Below are 22,998 nucleotides of genomic sequence, written 5' to 3'. Positions count from 1 at the left end.
GCAAGAAAGTTCCTAATTCTGCATTAGTTGAAAAAGAAACTGTCACGCTAGCTTGCTGTTGTGAGGCCTAATCCCACCATATTAGCTAGAACACTTGGGTTATGGTCCAATACTAGAACACTAATAAGCTTTTCCTAAGAGAAAAATCTAATGTCTAATGTGTTATAGCCCCCGACTATCATACACAAAAGCCCTAAAATTAACTGTTTGGTGATATCATATTGTTGCACCATGCGAATATTACTATTCTTTTCTACAAACTTTATAACATGATTTGACCTATTAGAACAACTGAAATCATATGTACCCATTCAATTCTAGAATAATATACGTATTTTGATTTGCAAAAGTCAAACAAAAATGAATGTAATCCTTAATATCTTATGAATGTTGTCACTGAGGAACCAATACGTACCATTTTATAGGAACTTTAAATACAAGTTTATTGATACAAAATTATGTCATAAATTTGTATATTCTTTGACTAACTAATAGTTAAAGTTTGTAAATTTTAACTTTTTTGTCTATAAAAATGTGTTTATCATTCTGGATTGGAGGGATATTTCATGATAGATGGAGCAAGTTTTTTAATGATATCCAAGTTATGTTCTTCTATATTCACTCCCTGAGTCCGCTAGTGATAAGGGGGAAAAAATCAGAATATTTCTAGGATTCAAACTCATGATGTCAACGTTTACTTTCTCGATCATCCATAACAGACGAGCTCCGCAACAGACTATTGATGCTATTATTTTAACTACACAATTCTGAATCTTATATTGTATATCCGATATTCTAAATGATCTCAAATGGAAAGGTTGTCCACTGTAAATGGTGTAGTTCGCATTGAATACTAAAACTTTGGTATTGACTATATCTTCATTCAACATTGTTAAGCATCTCAAATCTGATGAAAACTTATATTGAATATTTAGACATGTAAAACATTTTAAATTAGAAAGTCAATAATTGTAAAGTTTTAGATCTCTTTAAACTCTAAAATTTGATATAACACTACCAGAAAACTGAGTATCCTTGAGGGCCAGCAATTTTCTTGAGAGGCGAAATTAAACCCCCAAGGATATACAATTACCTTGAGGGTTGTATAAAACACCCAAGAAAATGCATATTCTTGAATGCTAAACCAAACCGCCAAGTTAAATCTGTATTTCCTTGAGTGCTAGTTGAAACCGCCAAGGTAATTCTATATTTTCTTGAGTGTTATTATAAACCACTAAAGGTAATTCACATTTTCTTGGGTGTAACTAGAAACCACCAAGGAAATTCTAGTTTCTTTAGGTGCAAACCCTCAAGTAAATTATTGTAGCTGCCAAGGGAAAAAACAGTTTATAGTCATATTTCTCTTAACCACCGATATAGTGAACTCATTGCATTCTTGTTAGTTAGATATTGCATTTTATAGACATAAATGCTCCTTTGACATGTTTGGAAAATGATATATATTTGTTGTTAGTAAATTAATCCAATAAAAGTTATAATTTTGTGTTGTTATGCATTAGAGAATGCATATACTAACACTTAGCTTGAGATGCCTGCTTATTTTAAAGCTAAAATGTAACATACTAATATCGTATGGAGGCAAAGTTTATATCAAAGTTATAGAGGCCGAAGAGATATACAACTTCTTAGTTGATGAAATTTTCATTTGAAATTATTTGAGGTCCAAATATGTTTTAAATTATCAGAATTTTGAACTTTAATTTTTTTGAATCTTTCAAATGACCTCAGATAGAGATACAACCTAAACCAAAGTTATAGTACTCGATGAGATACAAAACTTTATAATTCAAACTTTTTTCATTTGAAATCATTTAGGTTCTCAAATATTTATTACAAGATTCGCTAAAGTGAAAACAAAAAGAAAGAAACCTTCACTTGGTCACAAAAGACTAAGTGGTGTAGTGGTAAGTTAGTTTCACTTGGAATCTCACGTCATGAGTTCGAATCTCAGCTACAACAAATATGAGACTGTTTCTTTTTTTTCTATGAATATCCTTGAGGGTTATCGGCACTCAAGAAAATATCTATCCTTGGGTGTTTTTACATTTTATTGGGTGCCATCGGCACTCAAGGAAACCTATATTTTTGGGTGTTCTTACATTTTCTTGAGTGTCATTGGCACTCAAGGAAACCTATATCCTTGGGTGTCGTTATATTTTCTTGACGATGCTAAAAATCTGACCACTGATTTATTTTCTTGACGGTTTAACCCTCAAGGAAATGATTTGTGGCGGCCGGCACTCTTCCTTGTCTCTCTACTCTTGGCGGCCATTCTTTGAGTGCTAGCCGCCAATATTGATTTTCTTGACGGTTTTAGGGGTTTCCTTGAGGGTTTTTGACCCTCAAGGGTATTCAGTTTTGTGGTAGTGACGTTTATCTTGATACACAACATATAAAAACATTATATTTTTTTTGTTTAAAATAGGCTATCACCGGCAATATTCAAGCACAAACTCATAGTGATTGGTACATGTCATAGCGATACGACACTGCCTATCACTGCTGGTTGTAGCCTTAGGCTTTGTTATACACCTAAAAACCCAAAACTTTATAAGATTCTCTGTCACATCGAATCTTGTGGCACATGTATGAAATATTAAATATAGATAAAAATAATAACTAATTGCACAGTTTAATTGTAAATCACGATACGAATCTTTTAAGCCTAGTTGCTCCATGATTGGATAATGTTTGTCAAATAAAAACGAAAGTGCTACAGTGTCAAAATCTAAAAAAATTTTGGATCTAAACAAGGCCTTAAATTGACAGTTCTAGCCCACCTATTAGTGCCTATTGTAACATCATATCAGTTAAAATCGTGATCAATTTAGCAGTGACACCATCACTGCCGGTTATAAAATAATCTACACCGATAGTCGTCGGGCAATAATCACATGTTCCGTGGTCATTCTTATCCCTCCGTCACCACAGCTTGATCTCGTCTTCTTTCCTGCTCGGCCGAGATATGCCCCTTTGCAATTGATCAGGAAGGCACAGCAGTAGCAACTCGTGTTCCATTTGGACAGCAATAAGGTTATCCTTTCTTAGTCAGGTCGTCATGCTGCAGCACACGAATTAACGACATTGGCCTCGCATCACTCTCCCTCTCCTGCGCGTGGATGCGTATAGTTTAACCAAACCAACGGAGCACCGAACCAGCCCCCAGTTGGCTGCCTTTCACTTTGGTCGAACATGTGCCCATGTGCCAAAGGTGAACATCGCCTGCTAATGCCGGGCAACACATTGAACGTGATCACGTGTCAACAGTTACCTATATTCTATTATATATATCCCGTTGTTGTCTCATTCTACGTTCTTCTAGTAGCTTAAACACGCTGCAGCAGGACACCTTGAATCCTTGATCAGTGGAGCCAGCCTCAGTTCTCCTAAACCTATAGCTACTCACACTGTTATGCTATAGCTAAGCTGGACCAGAAATTGAGGAAGAAAAGCAAACTGGAAGTAGAAATGGAGAGAAAAGTCACTACTACGGACAGGATCTTTGCCGAGGCCTCATGCCTTCGGCAAAGGCTATAAGACCCTCGGCAAAGGCTTTGCCGAGAGCTACCTTCGGCAAAGAGCCCTCGGGAAATTTCCCGTCGGCAAAGTGATCTTTGCCGAGGGCCATTTCTCGGGCACTCGGCAAAGATTTTGCCGAGGGCTGACGCCGGCCTTCGGCGTCTTTGCCGAGGGCCCAACGCCGGGCCCTCGGCAAAGAATTTTTAAATTTTTATTTGGGTAATTTCTTTGCCCAAGGCTCCCATGCAGGCCCTTAAAAAAGAATTTTTGAAATTTTTTTCGCTAATTTCTTTGCCGAGGGGTCCCAGGCTGGCCTTCGGCAAAGTCTCTTTTTTTAATTTTTCTGGAGAATTCTTTGTCGAGGGCCTTGACCATAGCCCTCTGCAAAGACCTGTTTTCTATTTTTTCTGAGAAATTCTTTGCCGAGGGTTATGGCCAAGGCCCTCGGCAAAGACCTACTTATTGTTTGTTTTTTGAATTTCTTTGCCGAGGGCTATGGTCAAGGCCCTCGGCAAAGTCCAGAGAAATTTAAAAAAAAATTGTTTCTTTATTTTCATCCAGACAAAAGATAAATATATATATATACCATCACATAGGTCCACAACGAGCACATATATCTCACGAACATCACATATATATATCACGAACATCATGTATGTACATCCAGTAGTCCATAAGTTCACCAAATCGAACCAAAGTTTCAAACCGCCGACACGTACGCACCGCTGCGAGAACTCACCATCCTCCCCAACCGTCTTGCCTCTGCGTCGAGGGTGGTGTGTCGAAGGCTCCAGGGTCTGGTGACGTACGAGGCGGGTTATTGGATCCCGCTGTCGACTGAGGCTGCACAAACAGTTAGATGTTTATGTGAGATTGCAGTAATTATTCCTGCACTACAGTTACAAAGAAGTTAGCTTTGACACTTACAGGAGAACTAAACGGCGGCGGCAGCTGAGGTGCTGGAGCTGACATCGTGACGTCCACACCTGTATGCTGCCCGAGAGCGGCCAGGACCCTCATCATCTCAGCCATCCTCTGGTCCTGGCCCTCTCGCGCGAGACGCTCAGCCTCCAGCCGAGCAGTGAGGGCCGTGATCTGCTTCGTCTTCTGGGCGTTGTCGGCCTGCAAGATTACACTCCAATGTTTCAGTAATGCAAATGTAATTCAGTTGCGAGAATATTAATTTACTATGAGTGAACCTAGAATTACCTGGAGCGAAGCTAACATGCTCACTGTCGGAGTCGGACGTGCGCGGATGGGTTGGCTGGAGCTCGTGCTCTGTGCTCTGAGCTGGCTGAGAGTGGGGGTGGTGTTGGGGTCGATGGCGGCGTTTGCGATCCAGGCCCGGCCGTGCTTCCTACCGCCACCGAGCCTCATGAGGGCCTCGGCATCTAGTGGCTCGGTGCGGACGTCGTACTCTGGCCGGTGCCGCTCCCGTACCGCCGACGTGTACTCCTGGACCTTAGCGTACACGTTGGGGTCGGAGTACGCCTCACGAGGGGCAGCTGCGTACTAGGTCCGTTGCCCTGCAGTCTGGTGAGACGCAGCCCAAGCCGTGAACATGGACACCTCCTCGTCCGGGTGCGCAGCCTCCTACGAGAAAAGCGACAGAGGGTGAGAAATCAAGCATACATTAAACGCAAAACTAAATAGAAGAAAAATCACTTACATATGATTTTTTGAAGCCGGGGAAACTCTTGCTGCCTTGGTGGTGAGTGGCAGCTGGTCTTTGCAGACGCAGTGCCCGCTGAGACTCATGCCTGTCTAGGTAGTCCTGCGTGAACCACCTACCCACGATCGCGGCCCAGGCATCGGCATGCGCTCGACAACACCAGGGAATCACCTACAAGACAATGAGTGTTTGACAGATATGAAGATATAATTGAATATATTAAATTCAAAAAAGAGACAATCTGAATGTTATTCATCTACCTCCAGGTACTGCTCCTGGGTCATCGTCATCGTCCGCACCTGAGCCTTCGTGATAGTCATACTACGCGCCGACACGTAGAAGTCTATCACTGCCTGGACGCGCGCCTCGTGGTGCATGTCGGTGACATACTTCCTACAGGAGGCGTGCGCCACAGACTCAGCCAGGGCCACGTCTTCGTCCTCCACCCTGAAGTACCTCTGCACAAAAGATAATACATCCAATCATTATTTTCAAAAAAAATAGATTTTAATGTAATAGATTAATTACTGTTGTGCGAAAGGAACTTACCCAAAACTCGGCCAGTATCCGCTCCTGGGGGTTGCGGTACGTGTCGTCCACCCCTAAAGCGTACCTGTCCTAGGTGGTGGCCGGCTCGCGGGCCCCCGACGCCAACTCCACGAGGCCAAGGAAGTACTTCCGGCACAGGGTACCCAGGATGGTCGGGGCAGCGCGCACGGGAGTACCCGACACCAGATCCCAAGACCTGCACCAGTTAGAAAAAAAATTATCAGTTTCTCTCTAAACCCTCAAACCTATCATATGAGGTAGTTGTGATATCATTTAGATTTACTTACTTGGGCGGTATAGGGCGAAGCAGTGCCCGACTCTGAGGTAGTGGGTATGGAGGGAGCTTCGCGAGACCTCACTGGTAGACACCCGACGCCGCGCCTCCCTCGTCCTCGGGCGCCGCGCCCTGCTCCTCGTCATGGGCCTGGTCCTGGCCCTAGTCCTGGTCCTCGTCCTGGTTGTCGTCCTCCTGGTACTCCTCCTCCAGCGTCGGTGCCACGGGGTCTGGGGTGGGACTCCGCGGCCTCCTACGCCCCATGGATGGTACTCCTCGTCGAAGGCCTCCCCCTCCTGCGGCGTCCTGCGCCGGCCGCCCCTGACGACTCTGCCTCGCCAGTGAGGGAAGGGCGTCTCGCGTAGGCCGAGGGTGTGTCATGGCGTGGCCGCCTGCTCGCCATCTTTGATCAAACACCTGCACACACAAAGAATGAAACAAGACTTATTAGTAAGCATATTAGAGACTGAAAATAAATAAACAAAACAAAAATGTCAATAATTTAAAAAAGACATAGTATTACATGTATTACGAATAGTCCTCGTGATTGGGATTACAGGTCTCGTCATCACTGTCAATATTATCCAAATAAGCGACACTATCTGAAGGTCCTACGTCATCGTCTTCGTCTTCGTCACCAGCGACAAGTAATCGCTCAAGCATTTGTATGTCCTTGGCATTTTGCACCACGTCTCCATCATCCTCGTCATCAACCGTTTCATTGTCTTCTTCCATTTCGAGGGCCTCAGGTAGGACTATCTAAAGCGTCCTCGATAGCCCATCTTCCTGATAGAACTCTCCATCATATGTGTTTGTGTTAAAGTTGTAATCGTCATCGTTTGGGGCTGGGAGTTTGCCGTGTGGAGAAACCTGGTGCACAATAGCCCACCCCTGAAGCTCTTGTTTGGCTTGATTCGCATATCTCGTGTAATACACCTGCACGGCCTGTTGAGCCACAATGTAGATATCCTTTCCCGGATATACAGAATCTTCTCGAATCTCGACTAGCCCAAGACTAGGGGTGAGTCTCGTTTCGCGAGGATTAAACCAGTGGCATTTAAACATGACAGGTTTCAGAGGTTTGTCACCATCAAATTCAAGTTGGTAGATGTCCTCAACTCTTCCATGGTAGTCGAGGCCATCAGTGCCGGGAGTACAAACTCCACTATTTGTGGTTTTCTGATTGGGCTGGATATTCTCGTATCTTGTTGTGTGGAAGCGATAACCGTTCACTTCATATCCGGTAAATGACTTCACCCTAACTTGGCAGCCATTTGCAACCTGTTTCAACTCGACACTCATGGACGAGTCGGTCCGGGCCTTTCATTTGAACCAAGAAATGAAATCAGGCCTATCCGCTCTCGGGCCCCGGGATAGACGGATGTCTTGTTCTTGCGGGGTTGGATCCCTTGGTTCATTCCAAGATTCACGAACAAATTCTCCGATAAACGGTTGCACCTCAGTAAGGTTGTTGAATAAGTATAGCATGATACTGCGTCATTCGTTATTTGTCAAAATCTTCACGGTGGACGCACTTGCGCTACCGAGTTGTCCATGGAAAAGACTGAGAGTCGATTCATTTTCATCGACATTGTAACGTGGAAGTGGGTTGTGATTGCTCGAAAGATTGGGCTTGTAGTACTGTGTAGTGAAGTTTGCCACCTCCTCCCTTAGGTATGCCTCTGCAACGGAAGCCTCAATTCTGGCTTTATTTGTACATTTCTTGCGAAGAGTCTTCAGTCCCCTCTCGACTATAAAACACCAGCGAAACTGCACAGGCCACCCCAAACGTAGTTCAGTGGGAAGGTGCACGATCAAATGCTGCATCGACAAGAAAAAGCCCGGTGGGAAGATCTTCTCCACCTTACAGACCAACACAAGTGCCTATTTTTCTAACTCTATAGCGACGTTTCGAGATACCTCCTTAGCACACAACAGGTGGAAGAAATAGCTCAACTCAGCCAACACTTTCTAGACATGCTCAGGGACATACCCACGAACCATTGCAGGGAGAAGCCGCTCAATCCATACATGGTAGTCATGACTCTTCATCCCGTTGACTCGCAAAGTGGTTAAGTTCACTCCTCTACTCAGATTAGCGGCATAGCCATCTGGAAACATCAAGTTCTTGATCCATTCAAGCACTTCCCTTCTCGCATCTATTTTCAAGACAAAATCCACCTTAGGCTTTTTCCACTTCTTGTTTCGACCACTAGGAGGTTGCATCTCTTGTTTTTTTCTATCGCATAACGTCGACAAGTCCACTCTAGTCTTAACATTGTCCTTCGATTTCTCTGTGTTCATAAGACTGCCCCAAAGGGCCTCGGCGATATTCTTTTCAGTGTGCATTACATTAATGTTATGTTGCAAAAGAATGTCATCAAAACAGGGCAGCCTGGTCAACCCAGACTTATGAGTCCACATATGTTGCACACCATAACCCACAAAACCACCTCCTTCGGCGGGCACAAGAGCATCAATCTGAGCACGAATCTCGGCACCACTCTTGATGTGGGGTTTAGGGTCTGTCACTACGACACCTTTTCTAAAGTTCTTGACATCCCTTCTGAATGGATGGCCAGCAGGAAGAAACTAACGATGCTGGTCAAACGATGAATACTTGCCACCCTTTTTCAACCAAATAAACCTCACAGCTTCCATGCATACGGGACACGGAAACTTCCCGTGAACACACCAGGCGCAGAATAACCCGTACACTAGGAAATCATGCAGAGAGTAGTGATACCAAACATACAGTTTGAAGCTTGACCTTGTAGCTCGGTCGTATGTCCATACCCCTTCCCAAGCTTCAATCAATTTGTCAATGAGAGGCTCCATGAAGACCCCCATGTTGCTCCTTGGGTGTCCAGGAATTATCAAAGACAGAAAAACATTCTGTTGTTGGAAGGCAATGCCAGGGGGAAGGTTGAGAGGGATAGTGAACACAGGCCAACATGTGTATGGGGAAGACATCATTCCATAAGGATTGAATCCATTTGTTGCAAAGGCGACACGTACATTCCGAGCCTCAGCTGCTTTCTCAAGATGTCAATCATTAAAGTATTGCCATGCTTCAGCATCGGATGGATGGACCATCTTGTCCGGATGGTACCGCTTGCCATTCTTGTGCCAAGTCATCTGTTTCGCAGTTTCCTCGGTCATGAAAAGTCGTTGGATCCTCGCCATGAAAGGAAGGTGACATAACACTCTTGCGGGGATGGTAAGCTGCACCTTCTGGCCATCACCGGATACTGCCTCCAGGTATCTTGAGGCTCCACACTTCGGACAGTACTTTGCATTCTCGTGTTCTTTCTGAAATAGGACGCAACCTTTCGGACAGCAATGTATCTTATCATATGGCATCTTGAGCGCACGAAGGAGTTTTTCTGACTCGTACAAGTTGGGGGGCAGAATATGATCCTTCGGTAGCATGGTGCTAAACACAGTCAACATCTTATCGAAGCTTTCTCGACTCAGGTTCAGCTCGGCCTTCAGCCCAATCACACGCCCAATGCCATCCAACTGAGAAATAGTTGTATGCTCGTGTAGGGGTTTAGACGTCGACTCCAACATTTTGTAGAAGGCTTCTATGTTTGCCTCCATCTCCTCCTTGTCACGTCCTTCAGCGAACTGAGCTTGGTGAGTGTCGTCTAGCATGTCGGCTACCCCAGCATCATCATTAAAAGGCTCAAGACGTGGTCTCACCACCTCCTCTCTGATACGGTCTTCACCATGGTAGATCCACCGGTAGTAGCCCGGCGTATAACCATGGTACACCAGATGTTTACCCATGGTCTCCTTGTTCACCCTCCTCTTGTTGTCACAGTGGCTGCACGGACACCAAACTAGCAAATGCCCTTTAGCTACATCCGCGCCAAATGCGTGGTTCAAGAAAGCATCTGTCCTCTTCACCCAATCCATGTCGTAATCATTTCGGCTTCTTCGCCCCGTGTACATCCACTGACGGTCCTCCATCCTTTGACAAATATGGCACCATGTAACGTAACCACCTAGCCGGTATTCCTACTGTCTAATAGGTGAGGATAGGTCATAATCCCACCCGCGTATGCGTAGATGAGGTCAGTTTCCATGCTCCGCTACGATCCGAGACAGAATTTCGGCAGCACCTCCCCGCTGTTCTCCCAATACACGTCCTGCAAAGGAGTTTGTGTATTCGGAGAACAATGGAAAGGTGATGCCGAAATTCTGGCTAAGATCGGAGCGGAACATGAAAACTAACCTCATCTACGCATACGCGGGCTGTCCAAGAAACATGGACAATCAGAAACAGATACGATCGGATACACACACTGATCTATATGCATCCAATCGTATCTCTTTCGGACGGGAGACGCCTAACTCGTTTACGCATTCTACGACAAAGACAAAGGAGTAGAGCTGGTTTATACCTAAGGTGGCGGTGGAGAAAGGGTAGCGGGGCAGTGACGAGTCGGGGCAATGGCGAGTCGCAGCGGTGCAGGCAGACCAGCAGCACCGACGTAGATGATCAGCTCCTCCGAAGCTCCTCTCACGTCCTCTGCTCTGTAAAATAAAAAACATTAGTTAAAAATTTCGGCAGAACCTCCCCTGTACGGGGAGGTTCCCAAAACCTAAAAAAAACAACTCGATGGCCGACACACAGAAACACGGCACGACGGCCGACATATTTTCAATAGAGGCACGAAGGCCATCCGCATCAAAAAAACGGCGCGATGGGCGAGAACCTACTACTACTACTAAAATTGGTAACTAAATTTTTTAACCTAACTAAAATTTCTAACTATACTAACAAACTAAAAATTCTAACTATACTAACTAACTAAAATTTCTAACCTAACTAACTAAAGTTTCTAACCTATATACTAAATTAATAGAGGGGAGTAATGCTTACCTGAGCAGCAGGGAGGGAGATCGGGGTGGGCTCCACCAGCGGCGGGGTGGAGCTTGGGTGGCCGGCTGCGGGCGGTGCTCGGGCGGGCGGCTGGCGGCGGCGTCCAGGCTGCGGCGAGCGGCGGGCGGGCGGTGGGCGGGGGGCGCGCGGGGCGGCGAGCGCGAGCAGCCGTGCGCGGGGCGGGCGTGAGCGCGGGGCGGCGAGGCGGCGTGCGGCGAGCGGCGGCGGCGGCGGCGGTGGGCGAGTGGGCGCTGGGAAGTCAAATGACCCCCGGCGCCCGCTCGGGCGTTTTAATACGTCCTAGCTCTTTGCCGAGGGCTTGACCTAGGGCCCTCGGCAAAGATTATTTTGAATTTTTTTTCTTTTTCGTCAACCGGCTAGTCTTTGCCGAGGTGCCCTTTGCAAAGAGATTATCTGGTGCCACGTGTGAAATCTTTGCCGAGGGTTGGGAAACAGGCCCTCGGCAAAGAATTTAAATTTTAAATTTCTAAATTCTTTGTCGAGGGCTATAGTAAGGCCCTCGGCAAAGAATTTATTTTTTTGTTTTTTTGTCTAGTTTTTTTCTTTGTCACACCTACACTATTTTAAACTACATGCTAAAGTTTGGTTCATTTTGAAATAACTTTGGTATATTTTTTGGATTTTTTGAATTTGTTGAATTTGTTGAATTTTTCGATAAATTTCAAATTTAAACTACATGTGCATTAAATAATATTAGTTAATTATTTCAATCTTGACATTCATGATTGTTAGTGCATTTCCAGGCCGTATGCAGAAAGCCACATAAAATATCGAACGTTTACCCCTCGAAACATGTCAACCAAGTTGCGGGAAAATGTTTTTTAAATATATAAAATGAAAACAAACTCAGAAAATCACGAAACTTTGCGACATAACATGTTATCACATGTGGAGGCTATGATAAAAATTTCAAAAAATTCTGAGTCTGTGGTCCGGTGCACAAAACCAAAACATCTCACATGTGTATGATCACATGTGAGATGTTTGGGTTTTATGCACCGGACGTTACTATAGACTCAGAATTTTTTGAAATTTTTATCATAGCCTCCACATGTGATAACATATTATGTCGCAAAGTTTCGTGATTTTCTGAGTTTGTTTTCATTTTATATGTTCAAAAAACAATTTCACGCAACTTGGTCGACATGTTTCGGGGGGTAAACGTTCGATATTTCATGTGGCTTTCTGCATACGGCCTAGAAATACACTAACAATCATGAATGTCAAGATTGAAATAATTAAATAATATTATTTAATGCACCTGTAGTTTAAATTTGAAATTTGTCGAAAAATTCAACAAATTCAAAAAAAATCCAAAAAATATACCAAATTATTTCAAAATGAACCAAACTTTGGCATGTAGTTCAAAATAGTGTAGGTGTGCCACAGAAAGAAAAAAAACATGGATCAAAAAACAAAAAAAAATTGCCGAGGGCCCACGTTAGACCCTCGATAAAGAGTGGCATTGCCGAGGGCAGGCTGGTGGGCCCTCGGCAAAGTCGGACCTCCGGCAACGCTTTGCCGAGGGCTTAACGCCATGCCCTCGGCAAAGCCTAACGCCCAGAGCCGCCGTTACTCTGGGCCCACACCGCCGAGCGCACCGTCTTTACCGAGGGCCCGGCCCTCGGTAAAGATGGGCCTTGACCGAGGGCATTTCTCTGCCGAGGGTCTGGCCCTCGGCGAAGAAGCCTTTGCCGAGGGCCGGCCCTCGGCAAAGATTGCCTTTGCCGAGTGCCCGAGATCCGGCCCTCGGCAAACCGGAAAACCCTCGGCAGCTGTTTCCAGTAGTGAGTGTCTGTTCTTCTAAACCTAGCTACTTCCTGTTATGCTCTAACTAAGCTTGGACCGGAAATTGGGGAAGAATAGCAAACTGGAGGTAGAAATTAATGTAGAGAAATGTGTGGCTGGCTCCTCGAGAAAAACGACTTATCTTAGAGAGTTCACAGAGGCAGCTAGGTGGCTTAATTATATGCATGTTGATTGTCAAGCGGAATGCACATACCAGGCCTGGCCCAACTATAGAAGAATACTCTATTTCTTACTCGTAACACTTATGTCATTCTAAATTATAAGATGTTTTAGATAACTGTCCTTGATCCGTGTCCAGTTCGCTCTCTGCTCTGTCTCTCTTTGCCTTGTAAAGCAGGTGGTCACAGCTTATTAGATTATTGTCCTTGATCCGTGTCCAGCTCGTGTGTGTTTTAGCTGTCCAAATCTTTCTGGTGTTTGGCTTCTCCAACTTTATTTCAACAACAGCGACCGACAGTATACATGTAGTGCAGGGACAGGAGCTCGGTATGTATCATCGTCATCAGGTTTATCGTGCTCGATTCAAAGCAGTAGCCACAGAAGCTACTAGGCAAGGATGATTCAGTGCTTGTGCAATATCATTTTCATGCTATAGTGCTAGCTGTGTCTCTTATTTCCATCATATATAATCACATTTTTCTTGCATGGTTCCTTGCACTGTCCAGTCACACGAGAGCTCATTTATTCTGTGCTACTTTGATAGTCCTCCTGCAACTAAACCTGTAGCTGTCCCATTTTCTCTGTACTAGTTCTTTAGCTCTTAGCTGACTGGCTGCCATATCTCTTTTACTAGCTCTCTTTCTTGTTTCGTTTCTAGGGGTAACCATAATTCCCTGTGATTCTTGAGCGAGGTAGCTAGTTTTCCTTAAAAGCCCTGCACTTGCGTCTCCGTCAGTAACACTTTTGAGTGTCTTGATAGTTACCAGAGCTTAGCCGTGTTTAATTAGATAATTAATATATACTCGGAGGCCTTCATTTATTACGCGATGAAGTAGGTAGTAGTTTTGTGAGATGCTTTTCACGCTTTAATTCTTCGCAATACCTATCATCGATCCTAGCTGAGCAAGTTACTGCATGCTGTGTCACCTTAACGGGTAGGAGTAGCCGAGTAGGAAACAATTGTACAGCGTTTAGTTGGATTGGGATATATGATACATTTTTTTTCGCAAACGTGCTTGTTGCACGTGTTTCATTAAGAGGGTATATGTCACGTTTTTTCTTGGCGAAGAATTTTTTGTCAGCTCCCAATCATCCTCCTCCGGTCTTTTGTTCCAATCCTTCAAGCGACAAGTCAAAAGCTAAGAAGGTAATTTTAAGAGGCAGTTCTCAGCCACGCTTGTGGAGATCCAAATGGGAACTTGCTTGACACGGAGAACGATCAAATCATAGATCTCTCTCCTCTCCATCGAAAGAAAAAATATAATATTGTCAAAAATAGTGGCAAGAGCAGACTTCCCAAAAAGCCAAAGGCTCCCTCTAAAATTATCATAAAATGAAGGGAGTTTTCTGGAATAGCAGAGGTCTTACAGACTTGGCTAAACATAGATATTTGGCGGATTTAGTTAAAGAGGAGCAAATTAATTTTATTGCCCTCTCTGAGACTGGGCGAGATCTTTTCCCAGATCATGTCCTCAAAAATCTTTGCGGAGGAAATGATTTTCTTTGGCACACCATGGCACCACACGGCAGATCCGGGGGTATTCTGCTTGGTGTGGACTTGAATATATTAGATATTGGAGCCATTGATGAGGGAGATTTTTATGTAAAATTCACCCTACGACTAAAATCGAATGACTTCAAATTTGTGCTATATGCGGTTTATGGACCAGCACAACTCCAAAATAAAAGTGCTTTCTTGGTAGAACTCGCCAACACATGCTCCAAAGAAACCCTGCCATATATAATAGGAGGGGATTTCAACATAATGCGAGGACCAGAAGATAAGAGTTCTGGGAACTTTGACCCTAAATGGCCTAATCTCTTTAATGTTGTCATAGAATCTCTAGATCTAAAGGAGATTGCTATGACGGGTCGACAATTCACTTGGGCAGGGCCAGGAGATAATCCAATTCTTGAGAAGTTAGATAGAGTTCTGGTTAGCACTGAATGGGAAATCATGTACCCATTGACAACACACTACTGCAGAAAGAATAACCGTGGCGGCCATTTTCCCTTTTCCGTAGCGGGCAAACGCGTCCGCCACGGCCATAAGGCCACGGTAAATCGTGGCCACTTCCGTGGCGGGCTCCGCTGTCCGCTGCGGTTAATCGATTAACCGTAGCGGGCAACGTAAAGCGCCCGCTACGGTTAATTCCAATTTACCACAGCGGGCTATTTACGTCGCCCGCTACGGTTAACCGATTAACCGCAGCGGGCGTTTTATGTCGCCCGCTTCGGATACTTCCATTAACCGTAGCGGTCGCCTTATGTTGCCCGCCACGGTTAAGTGTTTTTTTTAAAAAAAATTGCAGAACCCTTGCTGCATATGTATTTAAACAATTTGCAAATTCCAGAATCTAGATTTCATTTCAGAAACAGAAGATATATATAGACACACATATGTCTAGCAGTTCAATTCATAAGACACAACATATAATATATAATTCTACTTAGTTGTTCTCATCATATCCACATATACACATGAAACCCACGAATCCGTTACACATCACAATTCTACTGCGTGGGTGTAATCCGTCGGCCGTAGCATGGTGTCCCATCTCCTAAGCTTCTCGAACTCTGGTCGAATTGCCAATTCACCATCATTGTCGAAGAATGGTTCGCCTTCGAGCACGCATTTCTCTAGGATGAACTTACAGATGTCCGCCTTGATTTGCTTAAAAGCTTGGCGTTCATTCTTCATCGTCTCTCCACGATTCTTCACTGCTTCTTTGAGCTTCTTCCAGCTGTTGGTGTACTCCTTGCTTTCCCTTAGGTTCTCGCAGGTGTACAAGCCACATGCCTTTGATCCTAAGGGTTGTTTGGCGCACTGCACGATCAATACAAAAGCATTAGAGCACATATATACTAAAAGCATGATTGAACTATGTTCGGTATTCTTAACATCATTACTAAAAGTAGACTAAGTTCTAAATCTAGCAACGGTGCCAAAAATGCCAAACCTATCCCTCACACCACTTAAGCCAAGTTGTCATCCCCAGCATGACATGAGAGACGCGGTATTGAAATATGCAATTGCTCTTCTAAATAAATAATGAATGGGATCTGCAAGCGCACAGATTAATACCGATGCAACATTTTAACCGGGAAGTATTCCAGGTATCGTTATTTATATTTTTACCACTGGGAAGGGATTAGCAATCATCACTATTTATTACAGAATAGAATATGAGATTGAGCATCTATCATTGCAAGTATAATTGAGAACATTATATCTAACTCTTCATACAGGGATAAGTGTCACATAAAAGATATATGAAATAATAATAGTGACAAGGATAACTAATCTGATCTAGCCACATAATAAATATGATAAGCACCTCAATTAGATACTCTAGAAAGTCATTAGCATGGTATTAGAACGAACTACAAGAATATTCCCTAAGTTATTCTCAACTATATAGTCTAGCATTATCATAATTAGTGCAAGCATACTTAGCAATCATTGCGAGACAAGACTACGCCCATGCATAGTGATATTAGCAAGGAATATGAGAAACATAGCAATCACTCCCCTGTAATAATGTTGCTCTGCCAGCCCAATACACGAGAGGGGGACTATATAAGAATCAATGAAGCTGTCACTATCACGAACTACCCCACGATCTGGCATATTGGGTACAATCGCAGATAAATACGGTATAAGCACCACGCCTACACAATATCTATCATTTACCCATGGATCCGATGGATAAACGCTATACGATTCTAAGCATGTATATAGATCGTATCTAACTAAGCCAAGTACATAACTATGATAAACTAGGAACAATATAATCTTGAATATAAGCCAGTAGAGCAAAGTCATAAGCAATATATTGAAGTAGAACAAAGTCATATTCATAATATTGAAGAACAAAGATAATTAGAAAGCAATTAGAAGCACAATTAGAGAATTACCAAGAATCCTCCTGACAGATCCGGAAACCAATCGAAGATTGACTCCTTCTAGTTCTAATCCTATGTAGCTATGCTAATCTAGATGTCTAATTGATGTGGTGGCTCTAATCTTGATCACAGGCTTCTTCTCCCTTGATGGAACAATGAATTAGGATTGAGAGGCTCTCTCCTCCAGGGGCCAGGGGGTCTGGTTTTATAGTCCCTCCAAGTGAATATGGGCCCTTGGATCAAACCGACATAGATTGTATGGTTTAGATTCATCCTTTAGGTCGGTGGAGATCTCCCGCGGAGCAGAGTCCTGATTGGACTCCTGGAGGGGGCGGGCGCCCTGCCTCTGGCCCCGTTTCGCCTCCGCTTCGGTCTCGTGGCTTCTGGAGTCTTCTAGATGTAAGATAATTGCGCAGCACGTTAATATCTTTACGTAATCCCGACATGTGGGCCTTTCTTCCGTATTTCCTGATAACCCCCTGCAGAAATAGACAAACACCAAAACTCGTAGAATTCTGTCAGATAAAACCCTAAGTCTAGATCTTGATTTCATTTGGATCATTTTCTTTATTTATTTGATAATTAAATTTGATACTTAAGGACCGTCAACAAACTCCCCTAAGCTTACCTCTTGCTCGTCCCTGAGCAAGGATAGACTCAGCTATGGATCATAAGTAGTTGCAATATCTTTAAAAAATTTGACGGTTCACATGCTTTTAAATAAGATCTCATCTCTGAGTTAGAATAAACTGTCAAGACTTAAAACTTACTTACTTTACCTACACCATGGGACTTGTAACTGTCACTTCTGTCTTGAGTAGTTAAAAGATAGAACAGTCTAGTCAAGTGCCATGTCTCTTATTCTTGATCAGCTATAGCTCTGGGGTTTTTGCATATTTTCAAATAAAACTCAGAAATTCCTTGTACGATTCTCTCGGGTCTCTCTTTTGTGGTATTTTTGGATCCTTACCAAGGCATTGATGGTATATGCCTTCTCTCAAGATATGTAGTATTTATGGTATAAAGCATAATGACATTGCCTTCTCTCTCACCCTACTCTAATAAGGCTTTAATATCTGGAGCTCATAGGTGGGAGATAAAATATACATACTTACAAGACATTTATTGCATAGTCAAACCATGGATCCAAAGTAACAATTCAATAAGTTTAATCAAGATGTGCATGTGTGGCGAATGAATGGTATATGGTGATGATGGTGATAACAATGATGAAAACAATAGTGGTGGAAGTCTAATTCTACTTTTGCTCTTTTGAGGGGATACATACCTTCCTTGCTTTTGAAACTTTATGAAGAGAATGAGATGCTCTATATTTTTCTTTTCTCTCAGGTGGGTATCTTGTACCCCTAATTCTACTGTCGGACACTTGTCCATTTTTACCTCTCGTCTCACTTTTTTCTTTTCTTTCGAGGTTCCGAGCACTTGCTCCTTTTTATTTCCTCGTATATATTTTTTTTTCTTTTTCTTTTTTCTCTTTTTTTTTCAGAGCATTCATCTCTTGAGATAATATAGCAAGTGGTAGTAACAAGATAACTTGAGCATTTATTTCACAAGGGGAAAACAGAAATATTTTTGGTTATTCTCTCCCGGATTAGGAGTAGAATATTTTTAGGTGATTCTGAAGATGGAAATGGATGGATATATGTGGATGGTACTTCCGGAGTAGAAGTAGCATATATGAGTGAACGTGCAAGTGAAATCTTGATTTAACCACATGACAAGCTCCTAAGGGTCTACACAGCTTGACCACACTCAATGCTCATAAGCAGTAAATAGTAAATGTGTGGCTCAAAGTCTAGCAAGCATGTATATATGGCTGTGGTAGGAATTTAAACTCTCATCATACAGGAACTCATCATGCAACATTTTAAAGATTTTCAAAGATAAAATTCTCCAGAATTCTAGCATCTCTAGGAACAGATAAACAGCAGCTCAACCTTCCCATATCGTATCCGTTAACAACTTAGACTTCAGATCAAGTTTTCATCCCACAAGTTTAGGTCTAGAGCAAGCTTTAAATTATAACAGTTATATCTAAACTTGAGAGAGAACTTAAAATGTGCAAATTAGGCAGAGCAACTATTCATCATATCCATGCTTAAGTTTTATTTAGATATAGATTAGCATAGCCACTTTATTTATTTATTAAACACACTAAGCAAAAGATATATATAAGCATAAAATCTTTATTTGGTTTTCCCATAGTTTATGTGTATTTTAATATTCTAAAATAATATAAGTATAAAGATAGATAGAAATACTTATCGTGATAAATGGGGGTGCTCTCCCCCAAGCTGAATTTTGACGTAATTTCTCTTGGTGTAGCTGGCAGGTGGTAGAGGTGTATTTGAAAGTCAGCAGCATTCTGACAGCGATTAGAATGTCCTCCGTCTGCCAGTCTTCTTGATTCTTAAATTCTGTGGAGCTCAAATAGACAACAAAGCTTGTGGAACTGATTAAGTGTTAGCATAAATATCTAGCCTTTATTATCTTGAGACTCCTTAATAAATGTTACTCCCTGTTTTTATATTTTTGTTTTATAAAGCAGAAAAATATTTATTTTATTTTTATGCCACCATAGTGAATGTACTTATGGGTTTTATGCCACTCGTCTACTCACATGGGGCTTACAGTTTTTAAAATTTTTATTTTCTTTTTAAGATAGTGTGAATATGATTAACTAAGTAAACTATTTGAAATAATTGAAAGGGAAAGGATAACTACCAAGTTTACCTCTTGGCAAGGCGTTCGGTGTTTTTAAGTCCTCTGAACGGGACTCTCCAATTTCTTAATCGTCCTGAGGTTCGTTGGGTGGCGTAGTCGGTGCTTCCGGCAGCGCCTCCTCTTCTTGTATAGTTATCTTCATTTTCCACACCTGACTCGGTGCTTCAATCTCCTCTGGATAATTCTGTTTAAACTCAACGTCTTCTGACCTTACAACTTCTCCTTCATAGTCTGCCCATCCGTCCTTGATGATCTGCCTCCTCTGGTTGCGGTTGCGTCTCTTTCTGACCTGCTTAGATTCTTCAACGATATAGTTAGGGTCAGTAAAATAACAGCGTACCTTCTCTGAGGGGAAGTGCATATGGACTTCTCCGGTTCCAATGTAGATAATTGCTTTAACGGTGCTGAGGAACGGTCTTCCAAGGACGATGGGTGGATCGTATTCATCTTCTCCCATGTCAACAACTTGAAAGTCTGTGTAGACAAGGTGATCGTCTATTTTGACTGGGACATCAGATACTATTCCTTGAACTTCTCGAAATGTCTGATCTGCCATCTGGAGCTGAATGTATGTTGGTCTTAGTGGCATGGTCCCGAACAAGAGCCGATAAGTGACTGCCGCCATTATGTTGACGTCTGATCCAGTGTCGCAAATCGTCTTGTAGAAGGTATATCCATTTATGGAGCAGTAGATGCTTGGCATCCCTGGGTCGTCCTTCTTGGTCAAAAACGATGACTTAAGTTGGTGATCTTGGCCTCCATGAACTACAGTGACCATCTTAGCTGTCTCGGTCCACACTTGCTTGTTCCTGTTTCTCCTGTTGGTCCTCTTCCTTGATTCACGTCTGGATTGATTTGGAATTTGTGGTCTTGTTCTTGAAGAAAAATGTCTCCTTCTTCCCTTTGACGTAGAAACTGATCTTGGCAGCACTGGCGTAGATGATAGCTCCCGTGGTGTTCAGAAATGGCCTCCCTAGGATGATAGGTGCTCTCTCATCATTTCCGGTCTCTACCACTACGAAGTCTGCTGGGGCATATAAGGTACCAACTCGGACACAAAAGTTCCTCACTATTCCTTTTGGAAAAGTTATCGTCTGATCTGCAAACTGCAAACACATGGTGGTTTCTAATAAAGGATATGTAAAGAATTTCTCATAGAGTACCCTGGGTATAATGTTGACGCTAGAGCCAAAGTCGCAGAGTGCTTCTGGGACGTCCACCATGCCGATGGAGATCGGGATGACGGGGCGTCCTGGATCGCCTCTCTTGACCGGCAGACGGTCAGTAGAAAATTCAGTGACGGGGTTACTCCAATTACCTGCATCAAACATGTCTACAAGATTTGCAGATTCTAGTCCTTCCGGTTGTGATGGTATACCGGGGTTAGTAGTAGGAACAACAGCAGCTATTTGATTTAACTGGGATTCAATCATTTTATTAAAGCTAATTTGATTCTTGATGGCAATAGAGAAATTATCCATTCTATTATTTATATTTTCTAGCATTTTATCATTAGATGCCAATTTCTTAGATAGATTATCCATTAGCTTTCCTTGATTAGACACTAACTCTCTCAAAGGTGGAAAATTACTATTGTTGTAAGAATTGTTACCTTGATAATTACCTGAGTAGTTAGGCCTCTGTTCATTCCAACCTTGATTTTGTTGAGGACGGTTGTAGTAGTTGTTGTTGTTGTTGTTGATGTAGTTCACATCCTCAAGTATCTCAGGGCAGTGGTTGCCTGAGTGTCCAGTGTCTCCACACTCCTCACAAGTCATGTGAGAGTCGTAGATGTGCATAACTTCTTTCTTGTGTCCAGCTCTATCGTCGAGCTTCTTTATGAGCACGTCTAGCTTTGCAGACAGCATGTCTACCTCCTTCAGCTGATGCATACCTCCACCTCTCTTGCGTGTCTGGGTCCTCTCTTCATTCCAGCTTTGGTTGGACGCCATCTTCTCCACAAGAGCTGTGGCTTGTGGTATAGTAAGTGATAAGAATGCTCCTCCAGCTGCAGCATCCATAGTCTCTCGGGCACTGTTGCCGAGCCCATGATAAAACGTCTGCATCAATAGCCAACTCTCCATTCCATGATGGGGACATTCTAGGATGTAGTCTTGAAAGCGCTCCCATGCTTCTGGAACAGATTCATCATTTTGTTGATGAAAACTTGTAATCTTCCCACGGAGAGCATTGGTTTTGCCCATGGGAAAGAATTTTGCCAGGAAGTTTGTTGAGCAGAGTGCCCAGGTAGTATTCTTCTCCTTTGTAGCGTAGAACCACTGCTTCGCTCTTCCTAACAGTGAGAATGGGAAGAGGCAAAGTAGTATAGCGTCTTTGGAAACTCCTGCTATGGTGAATGTGTTGCAAATCTCCAGGAAGTGTTGTAAATGAGCACTAGCATCTTCGTGTGCCTTCCCACAGAACTGGTTGGATTGCACCATGTTGATAAGTCCAGGCTTGAGCTCAAAGTTTCCATCGATCTCTGCAGCAGGTCCAGTGCGGATGTTGTCCGTAGTGGGAGCTGAGAACTCGCGGATTGATTTGTTCGCCATGGCCTCGAACTCTGAAGACAAGTTCCGGTGATCTTCTTGATTGGATGAAGCTTCTTGCTGAAGTGTTGATGATTTCTTTAGCTTGGCTCTCGTCTTCTTGAATAATGCTTCAGGATTGTCAACAAAATTTCCTGGAAGATGTCTTCTATTCATACATTCCCCTGCATAAGATAAAATAGAAAAATATCGGGGTAAAACTGTATGAGAGAATAGATAAGCTCAATCATATTAGTGATGCGAATGATAACTCAAAATCTTTTATTCCATTCCTGATTAGTATTCAACCTTCCCCGGCAACGGCGCCAAAAATGCTTGTTGGGTATTCTTAACATCATTACTAAAAGTAGACTAAGTTCTAAATCTAGCAACGGTGCCAAAAATGCCAAACCTATCCCTCACACCACTTAAGCCAAGTTGTCATCCCCAACATGACATGAGAGACGCGGTATTGAAATATGCAATTGCTCTTCTAAATAAATAATGAATGGGATCTGCAAGCGCACAGATTAATACCGATGCAGCATTTTAACCGGGAAGTATTCCAGGTATCGTTATTTATATTTTTACCACTGGGAAGGGATTAGCAATCATCACTATTGATTACAGAATAGAATATGAGATTGAGCATCTATCATTGCAAGTATAATTGAGAACATTATATCTAACTCTTCATACAGGGATAAGTGTCACATAAAAGATATATGAAATAATAATAGTGACAAGGATAACTAATCTGATCTAGCCACATAATAAATATGATAAGCACCTCAATTAGATACTCTAGAAAGTCATTAGCATGGTATTAGAACGAACTACAAGAATATTCCCTAAGTTATTCTCAACTATATAGTCTAGCATTATCATAATTAGTGCAAGCATA

Source organism: Sorghum bicolor, chromosome 1 (assembly GCF_000003195.3).
Source record: "Sorghum bicolor cultivar BTx623 chromosome 1, Sorghum_bicolor_NCBIv3, whole genome shotgun sequence".
Taxonomy (NCBI): Eukaryota; Viridiplantae; Streptophyta; class Magnoliopsida; order Poales; family Poaceae; genus Sorghum; species Sorghum bicolor.
The sequence above is the reverse complement of the archived record's forward strand: the minus strand, read 5'-3'. Positions refer to the sequence as shown.